At 41.4% G+C, this 5,111-nt stretch overlaps 1 long non-coding RNA gene across 1 annotated transcript; it reads left to right on the top strand.

Moving 5' to 3' along the window:
• The first annotated feature begins 1,368 nt into the window (after positions 1-1,368).
• Positions 1,369-2,049, top strand: LOC123502533. The gene is made up of 3 exons (XR_006674153.1): positions 1,369-1,460; positions 1,609-1,706; positions 1,908-2,049. It is a non-coding gene; the product is annotated as an uncharacterized LOC123502533 (long non-coding RNA).
• The last annotated feature ends 3,062 nt before the right edge of the window (positions 2,050-5,111 follow it).

The following is a 5,111-nucleotide window of genomic DNA, read 5'->3' as shown; positions in this document are numbered from 1 at the left end:
TGGAAAATAAGACCAGTGCTGCAAAGTCTTACAGATAAATTCAAGTCTTACTTCAACCCATTTCAGAATCTTGTTATAGATGAATCACTGATGCTATTCAAGGGAAGATTAGCTTTCAAACAATATATACCATCAAAGCGACATCGCTTTGGAATCAAATTGTATGTGCTATGTGATTGCAAAACCGGAATTGTGCTGGATTTTGCATCCATTCTGGCAGTGACATTGATGATTGACTAAAAACAATCCTAGTGGATTCTCTGGCTCAGTAGTAGATGTACTCCTGAAAGATTACCTGGGAAAAGGCCATGTATTGTATACTGATAATTGGTATACGAGTCCTCAGCTGGCAAGGTATTTACATGATAATAATACTGGTGCAGTGGGCACTGTCAGATCAAAGAGAAAATATATGCCAAACTTTGGAGTAACAAAAAAAGGTGATGTAATCAGATTCAAGACACATGATATGATAGTAATGAAATGGCACGATAAAAGAGCAGTGCATCTTCTTTCTACTATCCACACTGGCCAGATGAAAGATACCCAGCGGGTTCACAGGAGAACAAATGAGCCTATCTTCAAACCTGATATTGTCGCTGATTATAACATCAACATGAGACTCGTTGATAAAGCTGATATGCAGCTAGGTACAGTGGACAGCCTAAGAATAAGTGTCAAGTGGTATAGGAAAGTATTTTTCCACATGATAGATATTTGCATGTTGAATGCATGCAACATTTACATGACCAAAACAGGCAACAAGTCATCTCTAAGAGTATTCAGTATGAAAGTCATAAAACAAATGCTGGAAAGATTTCCAACACAAGTGCCTACACATTCACGTCCAGATAGACAGAGCCGTGCAGCTCAGGAAGGACTGGCAAGCTGTAGGACTGGAAACTCATTTCCCTGTACATGTTCCTCCAGCACCAGGAAGGCCACATAAGAAGGGACAGAGGGAATGTATAGTTTGCAAAACAACGCAGAGGAGAGAACAGAAACGCAAGCTAGTGACAACAATGTGTGAAGGGCGTGGTGTAGGGTTGTGCCTAGGCGAATGTTTCAAGAAATATCACACCCTCAAGACATACTAATAAGTGGGAAAGAGAACTGTTTAGATATAGTGATACATGTATAAGGAGCAACATATGGCAAGATGACCTAGTACGGAGCTCTACATTCTACCAATAGCAAGATAAATATAACTTTACGTTATACTAACAAAATAAGTATTACTTGTAAGATTCACTGAATACTGATTTTACACAAAATATGACTGGGTAAATGTTTGGATGTAAGGTTGGGCAGCTGTGTGCCTACATTATCTTCTTTCCTTGTCACAGGGGCAGCAAGGGAGAGGAGGCCTGTCTCCTTCAAGCAAACAGTACGTGGTGTATCGGCAAGATGATCTAGTACAGAGTCCTACATAGGAATTCTACAGAGCTACCAGTTGCAAGGTAAATATAACTTTACATTATACTGACAAAAGAGTATTACGTCTTGTAAGATTCACTGTATACTGATTTTACACGAAATATGAGTGTCGGGTGTGAGGAGGGCAACTCTGTGCGCCTAAAAATATTTCCCCTTCTCTCCTTATCGCAGGGAGCGCAGGGAGTGGGGAGAGAGGACTCTATCCTTCAGGCAGATGTTGGTGTATCTTTTATTGCCATCAAACAGATCATCTTCCATTATTTCACAAGGTAAAGTGAATGAGTGTTTCTTGAATAGAGTATATATAACCACATGAATGTTTGTACAAATGAACACACACACACACACACACACACACACACACACACACACACACACACACACACACACACACACACACACACTCTCTCCACACACACACACACACACACTTCATAAGCTATGTTTACATGTGATCTCTTTTATTGCAGAGTTTGCAGATGCAGCTTTCTTGCACCCACTTGATGGCTCCTCGGATTCCTCCCTTCACTCCCTCCGACCTTTACTACCCTGTGGGCCAGCACGTGTCATCGCACTAGTGTTGCCAGAGTTTGTTTTGTTCTGCTCCAGTTCATTCCGTATACAAGTTTTTATTCTCTTTCTTTTCAGTTGTAATAGAGCTTACTGTTAGACTAGGATTACGGAAATAAAGTAATAATTTAGACAACTCTTACCATTTACTCCTCCGGGGTACCAGGGACCTCACAAATATATTCCTCCTCGGACTCCTCGAAAGAGGTTAGGAACTGTTCCTCCATATAATTTACAAAGCTAGAAACAGAAGAAGGAGAAGAAGAAATAACGGAAGGGGGAGATACTACAAGAGAAGAAGGTGGAGACAGATCGGCGAGGTGGGAATGCAGAAGTACAGCAGGTAAGGAGGAGTGACACAAAGAGACAAAGGATCGACACCAAAACAAATTGAGGGTGAGGAGACGAGTAGTGAAGGTGAGGAGGAAGAAGAGGGCTCAGGTCTAAGTCAAATTGTTGAAGGGTGTGGTGATGGAGGGTGAGAGGGTGCAGGAGGAGGCAATGATGGTGGTGAAGTAGATATAAGAGGAGGTGGAGGAGGTGACTGACTACCCTCCATCACTGATGCATTGATACTGAGAGTGACAAGCAGGTGGTCACGTGATGCAACATGGTGTTGCTTCTTTACAGGATAAGGATTTCTGGCTTCCCATTATCCTCATAGAATCTCTCTCTCTCTCTCTCTCTCTCTCATATCTGATACGATGAGAGAGGGAGGGGAAGGGAAGGAAGGATGGAACACGTGAACAAACAAACCTTTCCTCTCTCTCTCTCTTTTATTATTATTTCATTACTCTTCACTCATTCATATCTGATCCGATGAGAGAGAGAGAGAGAGAGAGAGAGAGAGAGAGAGAGAGAGAGAGAGAGAGAGAGAGAGAGAGAGAGAGAGAGAGAGCTTCCTCGCAGAACTCCGTCATTTCTACCCGGGGTCACACAACACGTTTTGACAGGAATCTTTGACCTGCAATAACTTTTCTCTCAGAGGTCGTAGCGCTCTGGATAGTACATCATTGTTTTTACAATTACAAACATAAAACAATTTTTAAAAATAAAATCATCTTATATAATTTTCTGATATTTCAAAATTTACCCGTGAGTAGGGAACGGAAAATAAATTCGTCCACCGTAAGCCAAGGGTTAAAATGTACTCAAAACATGATAAACTGTCTTAAAATGCCATCAAAACAAGCCAAATTTTCTTAAAATGCCATCAAAACCTGCCAAACTGTCTTAAAATGCCATCAAAACTTGCCACACTGTCTTAAAATGCCATCAAAACCTGCCAAACTTTCTTAAATTGCCCTCAAAATCTGCCAAACTCTCTTAATATGCCATGAAAACATGTCAAACTGTCTTAATATGCCCTTAGAACATGTCAACTGTCTTAAAATTTCTTCAAAACAAGTTAAACTATCTTAACATGGCCTCAAAACCAGCAAAACTGTCTCAAATTTCCCTCAAAACATAACAAACTGCCTTAATATGCCCTCCAAATCTCCCAAACTGTCTTCAATTTCCCTAAAAACCTCCAAAATTGTCTTACTATACACTCAAAACATACCAAACTGTCTCAATATGTCCTCCAAACTGTCTTAAATGCCCTCAAAACATGTCAAACTTTCTCAAAATGCTCTCAAAACATGGCAAACTGTCTCAATATGGCCATAAAATATGTCAAACTGTCTCAAAATACCCTCAAAATATGCCAAACTGTTTTAAATTGCCCTCAAAGCATGTCAAACTGTTTTAAATTGCCCTGAAATATACCAAACTGTGTCAAAATACTCTCAAAACATGTCAGTCTTAAAATACCCTTAAAAAATGCCTAACTGTCTTAAAATACCATCAAAACATGCCAAACTGTCTTACAGTATCCTCAAACCCTGCCAAACTGTCTTAAATTGCCCTCAAAGCATAACAAACTGTCTTAATCTGCCCTCAAAACCTGCCAAACTGTCTTCAAATGGCCTCAAAACCTGGCAACCTGTCTTTAATTGTCCTCAAAACATACCAAACTGTCTTAATAGACACTCCAAACCTGCCAAAGTGTATCTGTATTAAAATGCCCTCAAAACATGCCAATATGGCCATAAAACATGTCAAACTGTTTTCAAATATCCTCAAAACATGCCAAACAGTCTCAAAATACCCTCAAAACATGCCAAACTGCCTAAAATGGCTTCAAAATCTTACCCAGGCTAACCCAATCCCCTAACCCAACCACACCTCCCACACCACACACCACACCACTGACCTGCATAAGGAAAGGAGCCGTGTGACCTCAGCGTTGAGTGGCCACCTCCTCTCGGGTCACAGTGAAGTCGCAGTCCAAGGAGTCCTGCGGCAGAAGGTCAGAGGTCACACAGGTCACACTGGGATAGTAATAATAGTAATAGTATTAGCAAAGGAGGAGGAGGAGGAGGAGGAGGAGGAGGAGGAGGAGGAGGAGGAGGAGAGAAAGAGAAAGAGAAGGAGGAGAGAGAGAGAGAGAGAGAGAGAGAGAGAGAGAGAGAGAGAGAGAGAGAGAGAGAGAGAGAGAGAGAGAGAGAGAGAGAGAGAGAGAGAGAGAGAGAGAGAGAGAGAGAGAGAGAGAGAGAGAGAGAGAGAGAGAGAGAGAGAGAGAGAGAGAGAGAGAGAGAGAGAGAGAGAGAGAGAATTGAAATAGCAAAAGTTTATGAAATGACATTTATTATTTTACCTTTTCTTTTTCTTTTCTTCTTCTCTCCTCTTCTCATATTCCTCCACCTATTCCTTCTTCTTCTTCTTCTTCTTCTTCTTCTTCCTCCTCCTCCTCCTCTTCTTGCCTTGGTCCGTCTTTCTCCATATTCTTAACACAATCTGAAATAAATAAAACTGGATTAATATTAGAGAGAGAGAGAGAGAGAGAGAGAGAGAGAGAGAGAGAGAGAGAGAGAGAGAGAGAGAGAGAGAGAGAGAGAGAGAGAGAGAGAGAGAGAGAGAGAGAGAGAGAGAGAGAGAGAGAGAGAGAGAGAGAGAGAGAGAGAGAGAGAGAGAGAGAGAGAGAAGACTTGACTTAGAGAGAGACGAGACAGAGGAATAGAGAGAGAGACGGATCAGCCATGGTTTGGCTACCGTTGTCG

The sequence above is a fragment of the Portunus trituberculatus genome, chromosome 11, assembly GCF_017591435.1.
Source record: "Portunus trituberculatus isolate SZX2019 chromosome 11, ASM1759143v1, whole genome shotgun sequence".
Lineage (NCBI taxonomy): Eukaryota > Metazoa > Arthropoda > Malacostraca > Decapoda > Portunidae > Portunus > Portunus trituberculatus.
The sequence above is the reverse complement of the archived record's forward strand: the minus strand, read 5'-3'. Positions and strand labels throughout refer to the sequence as shown.